This window comes from Episyrphus balteatus, chromosome 1 (assembly GCF_945859705.1).
Source record: "Episyrphus balteatus chromosome 1, idEpiBalt1.1, whole genome shotgun sequence".
In the NCBI taxonomy this organism is placed as follows: domain Eukaryota; kingdom Metazoa; phylum Arthropoda; class Insecta; order Diptera; family Syrphidae; genus Episyrphus; species Episyrphus balteatus.
The window spans coordinates 35141921-35157283 of NC_079134.1; the positions used below are offsets into that span (position 1 = coordinate 35141921).

A 15363-nucleotide genomic window follows, 5' to 3' on the forward strand; every position below is an offset into this window, starting at 1 on the left:
TTTTTTTATTTTCAGTGCAAAATTTTCAACTAAAAAAAAGCAAAGAAAACGAGGTTTGAAAATCACTCTCAAATGAAAAAAAAATGAAAAATTGTTCGACATGGTTGTCTGGAATAGTTAATATTCCGAGATCTGCGCGATGTACTTTTGAAATAAAGGTCTCTAAAGAATTGTAATAAGATTACTGAACTGATATAAACAAAAAACTACCAAAGTTTTGTCGAAAATGTAGAAAAAAAAATTAAAAAAAGTTTCCACGTTTGATTAAAAAAAAATCGAAAAAAAATCACTATAGCTACCTTCAAACTCTTGTTACATGAGAACGAAGCAACTTAAATTAATGTTTATGGCCTTAAAATGAAGCTTAGATTATACAAATTGTTTTTGGTTTTTTCAAAAAAAAATATTTTTACACCCTTATACCAACGTACGTAACATAATTAAAATACCAAACATACGAAACGTATCAAATACATGAAATATACGAAATGTACGAAACATACGAACCATGCGAAAGTAACGAAAGTAACGAAAGTAACGAAACATACGAAACACACGAAACATGCGAAAAATACGAAGCATACGAAAGTAACGAGTAACGATATTATTGATGAGGGTACTAGTATCAAAAGTAACGTATACATGCGGGTACTCATATTGTCGTTACTTTTACAGCCCTATCATTATCATTAAAAAATGCACCTCTCTCTCTAAAATGAATAAAATGCATAAATCCTGCCTGAGGCAGTAAACAAGGTTTTTTAATCTACACAATTCATCTTGAGCTTAAAACTTCAACCTACAGGAATCGAAAGAGTCATGTTATCAATAAATTGAAACATACATGATATCTGCAATCTATTTGCTGAGGAACGTCTTGGTAATTTCGGAGATCTTAGAGTACTCAATTCTAAGTGGTTCTCAGGAAGCATTACCTTCGCTGTTTGAAATGATCCAACGATTTAACTAAATTAATGTGCAGCTATAAGTCCGGGCCTCAAAGAACAAACTTCTCTAGCTTGGTTCCTAGCTTGCGATCTCAAGTTAGTTGAGATGGATCTTTATTTAAGCGCGTGACTGAAGACGAAATCGATGGTATCAGTGCCGTCTGAAATGTTCGTCAATAATGTCAATTTGTATGTAGAAGTCTACAAGTCTCGATTGGGAAGATTAAGCGTTTAAGCTGCAAGCTAGAGACGAAAATGTTTTACCCAGGGATTTGTGTAATTGTTTAACTTTGTTACAACTTTTGTTAGCAAATAGACTTAATAATCTAAATGACTGCAGTCGGGTAATGGCTGCCACTAGCTATAGGTGTAACGTTTGACCTCTGTCATTGATATTGGAATAGTCTGTCCTAATGTGTTTACGCATGGCGCATCCATTTGATTCTACAAGAATCATACATAAGTGCGGTGACACTGCTGTAACGATGTGGTAACGCTGTGGTAACTCTGCGGTGTTTTAAGAAGCTGCGAGTCTTTTTTCCCGCAGCATCACCGCACGAGTAGTTAAATTTTACAGGAATCATACACTGCGGTGTTTCGGGAACTAGCTATTCTTTTTTCCCACAGCGTCACCGGACAAGTGGGTATATTTATCAGCAGATTGACGCAGCGTCACCGCACTAGTATATGAATCCTGTAGAATCAAATGGCGTCAAAAAACACACTTCTGCACCAGTCCTTAGTTTCATGGTCGATCTCCATAGTAGGGGATTTTATAAATAATCGAGTTTGTGGCGAAATGACCCCATTAAAAACGTTTTTAAAACCTTCCAAAATGCAGTGTTTCTTGAAGGATTTAACAGTCTATCACACTAATTATTATTGCACCAAAAAGAACTTATCTTATCTTAAGCTACGAAATCATTCAAATGTTTTGCTGTCCAAACCTTCACCACGAGATGATTGTTTGATCCAACCCTGGATTTTCTAATAACAAATGAAACTATTCCGTAACTTTTAAAGGTGGTGATGAAAACGACAACGACGACGTTGCGACTCTCTCTAACTTTTGGCATTTAAGTTGATTTATGTACTGAAAATCTGGCCATCACACAAAATACATACAAGAGAGCGAAGCTGCATAATGGGTTTCTATCTTCATGATACGATCATTACTAAACGTCGCATCACGGGCATCGCACTTAAACATATTCAAAGTGGAGTCTTTAATAGTTCCCTATAACGTAGCCTCTTAGAGTACATTTATAAACTTAGAAAGATGGTATCATGATGACGGTTATGTGATGCATTATTAATTCAAACTTGGCCAACACCACCACAGCCACCAACCGCACCATGGAAAAAGGTGCAATGACAAAATTAACCCACATAGCTTATAATTTTATCTCTCTACCAATCTTTAAAGCCCTCGAAAAGGTAATGTACATCATCGTGTCGTATAAACAAAAGAGCACTTAAATGAAGCCCCATGACTATCAAATGGAAAAAAGAAGAAAAAAAAAAAAACCATCAAAAGTTTTCACACGCAATTTGTTTTTCTATTACTCTATCGAAGTTTTATGGCCTTTTATTTATACGACCGATGCGACGCGACACTGTGTTATGGCCATTGCGATGTCCTTCAAATGTTTGACTGATTGACATGCATGAAGGGTACCCCAGAGAAACACGTACAACACTCGATGATGACGACGACGTTGAAGGTACATACAATGTTCGATGGGTTATTCTTGTTCGATATGGTTCGTGTGCGTAAAAATGGACAGTGACGGCCAGCAGCGTACATAGCCACAAAATATACAAAGATTCACTTTAACGATAATAACAATAAGGACAACCCAAAGCAAGTGTGTCCTTTTGTTTTTGTGACCAATAAAAGTGAGAAAGAGAGAGAAATAGTGAAGAATTTATGAGATTGGAAAACAATTGTTCGGTTAGCGCCCCAAAGTGTAGTTGAACATACGAAATGATGGATCATCATTATGGAACCATAACAGAAAATTGTTTTTGATAGCATACAATGTGGTCCAAATTAGTCTTTTGTTTCCTTTTCGTCGATGGTTGTTGTTTTTAGATGAAAAGCTATTGCATATTTATGAGATGAGTATATACGATTTGGATATATGTACTATATAAGTGAAAAAGGAGTGTTAAATGTTCAATTAATTTAATCGGTTGCGGTACAAGGATTTAATCTGTATACATCATTTAACATGCGGTTTTGTGGGAAATTGTGAGTTGTATTTTAAGAAAACTGAGGAGTATAACTCAGTAATTGATGTTTTTGGTACAAAAAATTGTACGTTTTCAAAAGCTTGAGATTAAGTTAAAATATGGCGTGAAAAAAGAGGTTGCCTGTAAAGCCGGTTTACGGACGATGATTTTACGTGATAACGTCGTCAGAAAACAGGTTGTGTGCTTTTGTTTAAAACGAGTCAATTGAAGAGTTTACTTTTTTCAAACAATCATAATTTACAAGAAAAAGCTAAAAAAAAAAAATACCTTTTTTACTTTCTCATTATATAAATTTTTTTATTTTAAAAGCTTACAAAAAAAATTATGCAATTTAAAAGCAAAGTATTTTTTCTTTTATTTTTAAATTTTTATAATGCGCAAAGAGTATAAAAATAATTTATGGAAAACAATCATTTTCATCAAAAAAAGCAAAGAAAACATGAATTTTAATCTTCTCATGTCATCAATTCCATTTTTTTCCCTAACAACCTATACAAAATTTTATACCATCTGAAAGCTTATTGTCTTAGCTCAAAATATATATATCGATCAGGTCTATGTGACATCTACAAAAAGAGCTAGAATTTTTTAATCTCGATCAAATTTCATTAAAAAAAAGCAAAAAAAAAATCATTTATTTTTATGTTCTCAGGCTATGGAATCAACTGTTTTGTTTGACAACCTATAAAAAAATATATACCATGTGAAAGCTTATTATTTTACCTTTCATTTGGTATATCACACATAACGGTAGACTAACTACAAGGTACACAATGTTAATTCAAGAAACTTGCGAAAAACCTCTAAACACCAGTGGAGATCTGTTGCCCCCCGAACAGCCACCAGTGTGGGAAGTACCGTAATCTCAGTCTGGAAATTCGACATGGTTTAGAAAATTCTTACTTCTCTTGTAGGCATCTTTGAAATAAGATTGATATATCATATGAAAGGTAAAATAATAAGCTTTCACATGGTATATATTTTTTTATAGGTTGTCAAACAAAACAGTTGATTCCATAGCCTGAGAACATAAAAATAAATGTTTTTTTTTTGCTTTTTTGAATGAAATTCGATCGAGTTCAAAAAATTCTAGCTCTTTTTGTAGATGTCACATAGACCTGATCGATATATATATATATTTTGAGCTTAGACAATAAGCTTTCAGATGGTATAAAATTTTGTATAGGTTGTTAGGGAAAAAAATGGAATTAATGACATGAGAAGATTAAAATTCATGTTTTCTTTGCTTTTTTTGATGAAAATGATTGTTTTCCATAAATTATTTTTATAATCTTTGCGCATTATAAAAATTTAAAAATAAAAGAAGAAATACTTGGCTTTTAATCAGGATGCTCATTAAAGTATAATAAAATTTCTATCTGCTCTTGGTAAAAAGTTATAACCTGTTGAATTCTAAAATTTTATATTACAGTTATCTCAAAATTGTGTTTACAAAAATGATTGAAACTTCGCACACATATAGTTGTAGTCATGGTCTATCATTACTCCATATACTTTGTTCCTGTATCTATTAAAGAAAAAAAAGATACAAATAAAAAACGATGAAAATCGGTTAAAAACGGTCAAAAACGTGTTTTTTAAAAACTTGTTTCTTCCGTTATTCAGTCAAAGCTCACTAAACGATTCCAAGTTTTTGCACATGTATGCATAAGGCCAAAACCTACATGTCTTATAAGTTTGAGATTTTGAGATTTGAACGCTCAAAAAAAAAAAAGCTAAAAATCAAAAATTACCCAAAAATACCCCTTAAAAACAAAATTTTTCAAAAATTCATATTTCGAAACGCAGAGTGTTGGAAAAAAAATCCGTATCAGAAGCCTAATTTTTTTTCCCTCATCTTAAAATCGATTAAGTAAAAATAAACTAAAGAAACACCCCAAAATATTTACAAATTTAAGGAAATGCCATTCGTTATTCAAGAAGTTAATGACTTTCAAAATCAAAGAGAATAGCAAAAGTATCTTAGGGTTCTTCAAAGTCTAATTTCTGAGGATGGTAAACTTATTGATTTCATCGAAAATGTTAGTATATCCAACGAATGCTACGATTCTAGAATTGATTCTTCATCTGAGAGCTATAAGAATTAGTGTTAGTTATTCGAAACTGGCTACCATCAACAATGGAAAGTAACTTTGATATTTTAGGTATAAAGATATTAATATTTTCTTTTCTCAAAGTTACTTGCAAATTTTCTGTGTGGCATGTCGTTCTTAAGATATTAATACTTTAGCGTTTTTCAAAATGGCGGAGCAAAAATTTAGCAAACTTAGATTCACAGTCAAAATAAATTTGTCTTGAATGCTGCAGCTTACGTCGTTCAAAAAAATTCAAAGATCCATTATATACAAAAATACTGACCATAAGAAAAAGATAATAGTACCAGTGGAAAGGTATTACTCTAACCTTTCATTTGGTATCAAAATTTTTCTAGGTTCTATAATTCGGATGCTATGAAGATTTGTTTCATTTTAGAACAAATTATAGGCTTTCAACAAAATCGATGATATTTGAGAAGCAGTATTTTAGTCCTTATGCGCTAAAATTAAAGAATGACAAAATTGGATATTTTTCGAAATTCTATACGTATTTGACAATGGTGCGTTCTTTACTCCATTCTGAAAACGTAGAATTTTCACTAAATCATTAAATATCTCTGTCAAAAGTTAGGGGTCTGTTTCTCGTCAAGCTATGTATATCAACTACATTAGCTATATTTGCTACATCGACGACCCTAAAAACCACATTGTTCAAATTGTGTTCACCAATTTAGTAAGAAAAATTTTTGTTTCACATAAAAAAGAACCCAATCTTTGTCCGAAGATTCTCCTTTTGATTCTCCTTAAAACTGTATTCTTAATTTCAAATGTGATTTCTTAATTTCAAATGTCTTTTCTAAAATTTGTTCTTTTCTGAAATGATTTTTCTAAGTCTGTTTAATAGGGTTAATAGGGAAAATTAAAAGTTTTCAAAAAAAGTTAAATTTTGAAAAAAAAGCTTTTTATACCATTTTTGGATGTTTTTCCTAATTTTTATTTTTTTTTTGTTTTTCTCTTGGTTTATCTAAAAGTTAAACGATATTTATCACTTAAACGATATTTAGAAGTAAGTCATTTAGACCTGCAGAAATATGGTGTTTTACTTCATCTCAAAAATTCAAACCCTCACAACAGAAAAACTGCTTAATAAATAAGTCTGAAACTTAGCATATTAATTTCAGGTATATTAAGCTTCAATAATTAAGCCTTAGTTTAATCTTATCACCGATAGAAATTAAATAGCGGTAAATTTTCTAAAAAAACCGTAAAAATGCCTATTTTGATAGCTTTTCTAAATTAATCTAAAAAATAAGAAAACAATTTGCTTAACAAAGCAAACTTAATTTCTTTGTAGAGAATTGAATGAAGTTTCTTAAATGTGTCCTTGAATATTCTGTACAGTGATCCGTTGTTGAGATATTGATAGTCAAAGTCAAAAGTATGGTTTTTGGTTTGATGACTGATTTTGCAGTTAAAAAAAAATCGTAGAAGTTTGAAACAAAATGAATCTTTTATTTATTTATTTATTTAATCCGTTAATAGCCTAACGTTAGAATTTAAAAACTTAAAGGCAAATAAATAGCCTTTCTTAAAATAATAATTATTTTATCAGAAAAAATGTTCCCACTTTCTTAAGAGAAAAGTAAAAACAAACAAAATTTGGAAAATTTTTGTTTTTTTAACAGTTCCAACGATTTAGCTATTTAACCGGTAGAAAGAAAATATTTTAACATTTAATCCTAAAACTTTTACATGCTTTTTATTTTGTCATGATGCGATCAATTTTTACTTAGATACAGCCTATCGAAAATCACTAAAAAAAATCACGATTTTTTTTTGTTCCCTTAATTTTTTGGGTTAGTGTATATATAAATGAGAAATTTCCAAAAAAAAAAAAAATGGGAAAAATGCTGTTTCTGAAATAAACGATTCAAATATATTACAACAGTCAGCTCCATATTTATACCAAATCCATAACAAATCTTGTACAATATAATATTCTCAAAACTTAAACGCTATTTATTTTTTGTTTAAGTTTAAAGAAATAAGAATACTTTAATTTTCTTTTCATATACACGTTCTTGACGTTCATGAATATATAAATTACCATACTGTCAATATACCTTTTGAAAGTTTAATATTTCCAAATTGAATCTAAACCATATCGCTTCTTCTGTCACTGTCTTCTTTGTCTGTATATACAACGAGTTTTTACTTCCTTTAAGACTTTTGATATATGAAACAAGACATAAAGTAATTGATATTTTCAACACATACACCAACTTTGCTCCTGTTTTCCTTACTTATACTTTTATGCATTTATATCCTGACAAATTGCATTTAAGATACTCGCTTGCTTGCGCGAGCAGCCAGTTATAAAATAAAAAGCATGAGTTTTATAAATCAAGCCATCCAGAAAGATGTTTATCCGCATGTCATGTGTAAGCATAACGTAATCCCCAACTATATGCAACATAATATTACTATATACAAGAAAAAAAAATGTATCTTTAAAAGGAAAAAAGATATAAAAAAAAATATACCCAAGAAATGCAACCCATGAAAGCAAAAGAAAGCAAATCAAATTCATTTTGCTTCGTAAAGATAAGAAAAAAAAAAAAAAAAAAATAAACAATCTAAAGAAGAAATAGCATTCTTTTCCTTTCGGGACCCGGAGTAACGAAAAAAAAAATAAATAAATAAAAAATATATATCTATCAAAGGAGAAGTGTAAACTCTCCACGGCAACGCAGCAGCAATCGGCAACAAACGCGAAATGAAAATGCACGTATAAAACCGGGATGACAAGAAGAATAACAAGATAATTCAACATCACCACCCTCCTTAAACCATTTCATCCCCCATCAACCCCCTCGTCCCTTACCATTGAACAGCGGTGGAACTATATTTACCACTATATCTATACCAGAGGAGGTTTAATATTGATGTAGTGCGGAAGCTTGCACCAACCAACGTAGATTTCGTTTCTTGCACCGCACAGTTCTATACTATAGAGTGGAACGAATGGCACATATCCTAGAGCCGGCAACCATGTTCCTTTTTTTTCCTAGATAGTGTACGTGCAGAAATTGAATCTCAAATCTTAAGCTGTGTATGTTGAACGCGTGCTTCAGCTTTTACTTCGTATCATCACTATCACTATCAACTATACTCTCTGCGATATCGCTGCTAGCCGCCCGACAACGACTGTTGCAATATCTATAAAACGATTTAGCTATAAAATCTAACAGAATTCGTATAGTAGTTTATTTTTTTTGTTTTTTGTCAGTTTATGTCAAATGGAAAGATTCCTGTGATATGGGGTGTTGGGTTTGAATTTAATTTTTTTTTCTTTATTTTCCCTACAGTGGGACCATGTTTAACTAATCCTTGACGTGACGAAGATCAATATCTCAAATGATATCATATCCCTTTAAATGATAAAGGCGTTAAAGCAGAACTATTTTATTATAGAGGGTGGTTCTTGTTTGATGAAATATCTGACCAGTTTTTAGATTAATTTCATATACAATACAAATCTATAGAAAAATGTGTGTAACCAAGATTCTTACATCTTACTGTCCGTTTTAGAAGGTAACTTACAACTTGAAGTAAATTTAATGCACTGAATTTTGGTTCTTAGGTTTTATGCTGGAGTTAAAATTCTTAAATTGAAATTTCTTTCTCGAGTAAAAAAAATCATAACACAATTTCTAACTCATTTTGATGACTAAAAACTTATTTGACTCAGCATAAATATAACAAAAAAACTGTTTATAAAAAAAAATCATGTGTGCAATTCAAACTTGGTAGAAGTGAAACCGTAAAAATTATTTTTTTTGCATAAAATAAAAACCGAAACAATTTACCTTTTTTTATTCCATCACCTTTAAATCCATATCTTTTATATGACAAACTAATAAATCAAAAAATAATAAATTTTATACCATCTGAAAGATTATTGTCCAAGCTCAAAATATATATATATCGATCAGGTCTATGAGACATCTACAAAAAGAGCTAGAATTTTTTGAACTCGATCAATTTCCATCAAAAAAAGCGAAAAAACACGTATTTTTATCTTCTCACATTATTAAATCTATTTTTTTCCCTAACAACTATACAATTTTTACACCATCTAAAAGCTTATTGACAAAGCTCAAAATATGTATATCGATCAGGTCTATGAGACATAAAAAAAAAACATTTATTTCTATGTTCTCATGCTATTACATGAATTTTTTTGTTTGACAACCTTTAAAAAATGTTATATCATGTGAAAGCTTATTGTTTCACCTTTCATATGATGTATCAATCTCATTTCAAAGATGCCTACAAGAGAATTTTTTAAAGTCAACCATGTCGAATTTCCAGACTGAGATTACGGTACTTCCTACACTGGTTGCTGGTCTTCGGCAACAGACAGGTGTTTCGAGGTAGCTATTTTTCAATTTAAGATTGTGTAACTTGTAGAGCAGGTACCGTTATGTGTAATATATCAAATAAAAGGTTATGTTATCAGCATGCGTGTTAAAGTTAAATCAAATTTGTGTGTGCACTAGATCCAAAGATGTAACGTGTGTTGGAAAAGAACATCTTTTTACCGTTATATCAGAATTTTGAATATTAAATTAATTGAAATTTTGTACAATTATCATTTTTTTTAATTACCTATCTACAGTACAAATTTCATTCATCTATCTATTAAAACGAAAAAGTTATAACAAGTTGAATGTTCGTGTCGCGTTTTCGTTTCATCTTGTTTCAAATCACTACGATACTAAAGACTTTTTCACTTCAAAAATTTAAAAACACAAAATGTACCTAGCTTAAATCAGTTTAATAAACGACCAATTTGGTGCTTGAGCAAAATAAAAAAAAATATTTTCAAAAAAAAAAAAAAACAAGTACTCTTCTGTTTAGAACTGTAAAGAATTCTGAAATTGACCGAAAAATTATTAATTAAAAAACCGTTAAAATGTGAAAACATTGAAAAACAATTTTTTGGCGATAACTTGAAATTTTCCAGGATCTATGAAAAATGTCAAGTGGCGAAATATAATGTACTCAGTAATACCTACAACCTCTGCTAGGTCACTTGCAAAGTAATTAACATGATGTTAATTTACAACACAGTGGTATTAATTCATTAGTTATAAGCAAAAATCCACAATATGTCATTTGCGCACTCTTATACATACATACTATTTTGAAAGAGTGCGCGACCTAGTTTCTAAGAGTGCGCAGGGGTAAATCATAAATTTACCTAGCACCTCTGTTTACAAACACATTTGAATGAAATTTTGGCAGCAGATCAAATCTGTATCTTCGAAAAGAACACCCTTTTACCTAAATTTTTTTATGAAAACTCTTTATTCTTGCTTTCTATCCCCAATTCTATGTTTTCACCAAATTTCATTAGGGTGACCCATCATTTTTGTTTTCACTCAAAAAAACACCCTTTTAACCATGATATTTTTATAGACACTCTAGATTCTTGTTTCTTATCTTAAAAGTAACATAGTTGCTGAATTTCAATGTTGTACCACTAATATTACTCTAGTATAACACACTTTTTGAAAAATACCCATATTTTCTCTACACCTAACAAAAAACACCCTTTCACATGAAAAAAAAATTATAGATTTCTTTTATTCGTTATCCCCATGAGCAAGAGAACATATCTATTGAATTTCGTGAGGGTACCTTTTACATCATTGATTCTATTGGACTTATCGCGGATTTTCCCAATTTTCCCAAAAAACACCCTTTAACCTAAAATATTTGTATAGACTTTTTGGGTTTTTGGTTTCTGTTATAAATGAAAAATTTTTACCAATTTTCATTGGTGTAACAATTTTTTCCTAGTTTTTGTGGTACTAATTCCGAATTTCATCATTTCTTGGAAAAAAAAAACACCTTTTCACTCAAGATAATTTTGTACACTTTTTATAGATTCTTAATTCTTATACCTTATACCAACCAAAACTATTTCACCAAGTTTTAAAAATTAATAAAATATAAGTTAGCTGTTATGATACCTTTCTCACACACTACTTAACCTATCAAAAAAAACACCCTTTCACAAAAAATATTTTTAAGAACTTTATGAATTCTTTGTCCCTGCTTTATATTAAGCCTTCATCCCAAATTTCATCAGTGTAACATGTTTTTCACATGGGTTTCGGTTATATTTTACTTGTTGAAGTCAAAAAACAAGCACCCTTGTTTTTAATCGGCAATAACTTTTCTTAGAGCAATCGTATTGACTTTATTTTTATGTCATTAAATTCAGCATCAAAAAATACCTTGAAAACATGTGTCATATGATGATATTCGACAAACAATTTATTTCAGTAGTTATATTTTTGACCTTCACTCCCTCCCCCTTGTCCGCGAAAAAACACCATTCCATCCAACTTTTTGCCTAGTTTAATGAGTGTAACAATTTTTTTTTTTTTAAATGCCTATTTTACCTGCACTATCTAGGGAATCACCCAAAATTGTTAACTACCAAGTTTGAAGAAAATTGCTCCATTAGTTTAGGCTGTAACTCGAGGTACTTACAGATGGACAGACAGCATTGCCGGAAGCAGTTTTGTGACATTCTCCATCATCGTAATGTCATGTAAAATTACTATATCGAGTTCGATTTTTTTTTTTATGCCCTAAAGTACCTTACCGAAATTGAAAATTACTAAAAAATAAATTTTTGCGCAACGAATTTTTTTTGCAGAGTTACATTTTTTTTAAATAAAAAAAGAATTTAAAAATGCAACTTTTTTTCAAAATTTTGACCCTTATACATAGTGCGGTTTCGTCTTATTTAGTTATCTTGAATAACAAAAAAAACTGAATCGAGGTTTAAGTATTGCCTCTGAGGGTAGGGTACTTTAAATTTTTGCAAAAAAAGTTAGGTATTCAAATTAAAAAAAAAAGTTTCGGAAACTCTCAAACGGCAAGTTTTTGTTTTTTTTTTTCTTAAAAAAAAAATATAATTTTAAACGGTCTTACGATATTGATATTTTAATTTCTCTCAAGTGAAATGCGAAAAAATACCCTTTTTGGCAAAACATTTGATTGGGGTACAGTTTTTGTTATAGTTTTTTAGGTACCTACTTGTTCTGAAATTTCAAAACTTGAAAGTGTGTCCACTGTTTTATAATCCACCGCACTGTGAAAAATATTTGACTTATTCTCACTTTTTTATATCAATAGAATAACCCTTTAATTTGTAATAAAATTCAATTGTTATTTTTTTTATAGCACTATTAATGTTTTTTGCAAAAAAAACAAGTTGAACGTCAGTCCCTCCCTTGCATTTTGCACAAAGCATCACAGACAACGCGTCGCAAATTATAACACATGCTTTGTCAGTCTGGAATGGCTCTTTGAGCATAGAGGACGATATAAAAATCTCTTTTTTTTTTTTACTTACGCGGGGGTGATAGCAAAAAGCTTCACATAAAAATATGCTAGCTTCCCTTGCAGACAATGATGATGCACCATATAAACGATTTGTCCTTAAAATTTGTATTACTTAAGTGCGCTATTCCTTTGAGATCTTTTTTTGTTTGGTTAGAGTCCTTTTTTGCAACCAAATAGATATCCTGTCTTGTTGCAACAACATTGTCGGCTACTCTTATGCATTTTAAGTGTTTTCTATACCTACTTAATTCTTGTTAAACACTCCCAAGTGTGAGATTTTTCAGTTTTATTCACGATTAAAGCTTTTTTTTTCTCACCACGACAACGATCCTAGTGCAAAAGGATATTTTCAATGAAAATTGTCCCATAAAACTATCCTTTATTTTTCTATCATAAAATTAAACAATCATTATTTGATGTGTTAATGTTATTGTGATTATTATTATAGTTGTTCTTTCCGGCGTGGTACAAAATACAAAAGGATCATAAATAAAAGAAGGTACCAATAATAGATAGGTTATATGCTAGAGGATCTAAAGGAGAATCCTTGACTTTTGCATTTGGTTGACAAATTGTTGTGTGTGCGTGTACGTGACGATGATTTATTTACTTTCTTAAAGAAAAATTTGGAGACTTTTTTGTGTCAAAACTGCCTTTTTCATCTCAAGAATTTACGAGTACCTTATAGTACATTAACGCACACAAACATTGTGTGTGTATTGCTAACGATTATTACAGAAGGCCGTGTCGCAGCCAAAAGTACGAAGAACGATGGAAGAAGTTAAATTAAAATGATAGATAGATCGAGTAAACGTTGTGTTTGGAAATTAATAGAGGTTCTGTCAAAATGTCACATCGATGATTGTTTGAATAGACTTTTGGGACTGTACGACCGACGACGACGACGACGCACGATGAGTTGATGTGACATATTTTGTGGCCCACATACTTAAGCTTGATTTATTGGACTAATTTTATACGCGTATGATGTCTGCATAGTAGATTCGGTGTATGGTTAGGTTATATATGTTTTAAGGTTAGGTATACATTTTTTGGAGAACACAATAAGAATCTCATACTGAAGCTTTTGTCGAGTATTTGAGAATGGGTGGTAATATTTATTTGCATGAGAAAATTTGTTGATACATTCCAATATCTTGGCCAATTATCAGATATTGCCACAAAATGAGAAATGATAGACATTTGGATGAACAGAAAAAGGAAGGAAAAAGAGGAACAAATTATTGTTTATCGCAGTTTTGATCACATTTATTGTTTTTACCTTTAATTGGAGTCTTGGGTGAAATATTATATTTTTTTTATTTTGAGTTTTCTGTATAGAGCTGGATTTTGTTGAGTATTGTTATGGAAAATTAAAAATCTTGTTAAAATTTATCACTTTACAAATTTTACCACTTTACAAATTTTGTATTTTGGAAACTTACAGTTTTTTTTTTTGAAAGTATACTAAATCATTTTTTTTCCTTTTTACTTTCAGGTAATGTACTAAAATATTTAGTTGGGAAATCTTGATGTCATTGATATTTGCATACTAGTGAATATGTAAGTTGTAAATAAATAAATAATAAAATCTTCCTCAGAATCAGAATGTAAGAATACAAATATTTGGATGCAAATAACTCAGCAAACAGATTTTTGAAAATGTATTTTTTTTTGTGCAAGGGATTAAACTTGATTTTTTTCTTCTCGAAAATCCGAAAAAAAAAACATAAAATTAATTTTTTCAAAGCAATTTTTTCAGTCCTTTCAAACAAAGATTATTTTCAAGCTATCATAAGTATTTTTGATTGGTTTGAGTCAATAATTTAATTAATTGCAATCATTCAACATATTTTTTACTTGCGATATAGGTACTATAGGGCAAGTTTAGGATTCGTAAAAAAAATCGAACTCGAGATAACAATTTTACATGACATTACGATGATGGAGAATGCCAAAAAAGTGGGTTTGGCAATTCTGTCTGTCTGTCTGTCTGTCTGTCTGTCTGTCTGTCTGTCTGTCCGTCTGTCTGTCTGTAAGAACCTCGAGCTACATCCTAAACTACTGAAGGGATTTTCTTTAAACTTGGTAGTTAACAGTTTTGAGTGATTCCCTAGAGGAGAAATTGAAGTTTTTTTTTTAGGACCAAAACTAACGGTACCTGTCATATAACGGAAACAGAAAAGTTGATTTATTTCAAAAACGGCTCTAACGATTTTGATTAAAATTTTTCTGCTTACTGTTACAGATAAGGGCCTTCTTTGACAATACAAAAAATATTTTTTGTCCCGTTATCAACGGTACCTGCCATAGAACGGTTTTTTTGATTTATGAATTTCTCATAAACGACATAACAGATTTCGACCAAATTTTTAATACAGAAACGTTTAATCAATCATTATTTAAAAAAATTTAAAATTTTTCAAAAACCACATTTTTGGATTTTTAAAAAATATTTCAAAATTTTTTTTTGAAAAATCAATTTTTTGGAAACGAGTTGGTGAAAAAATTTGAAATTTTGTTTTTATGTGTAAATTAATTATTTATTCAAAATTGCATATCAACTTTTTTTTTGAAAAATGTTAGAAAATTTTTATATATAAAAAATTATTTTTTTAAAAAACGGCTCTAACGATTTTCGAAAATTTTTTTCTAAAAACTCCTTTTTATACTAG

General features: G+C 30.4%; 1 protein-coding gene and 1 long non-coding RNA gene across 4 annotated transcripts in view; both read left to right on the forward strand.

Annotated features, from left to right (window-relative positions):
* LOC129906500 (uncharacterized) overlaps positions 1 to 14254 on the forward strand; it is a 174324-nt gene extending 160070 nt beyond the window's left edge. The window contains exon 3 of the long non-coding RNA XR_008770805.1: positions 14187 to 14254. This is a non-coding gene — a long non-coding RNA (uncharacterized LOC129906500). The remainder of the gene's footprint in view (positions 1 to 14186) is intronic.
* Positions 1 to 15363, forward strand: part of LOC129906499 (fasciclin-3) — a 272879-nt gene that overhangs the window by 175072 nt on the left and 82444 nt on the right. The window lies entirely within an intron of this gene.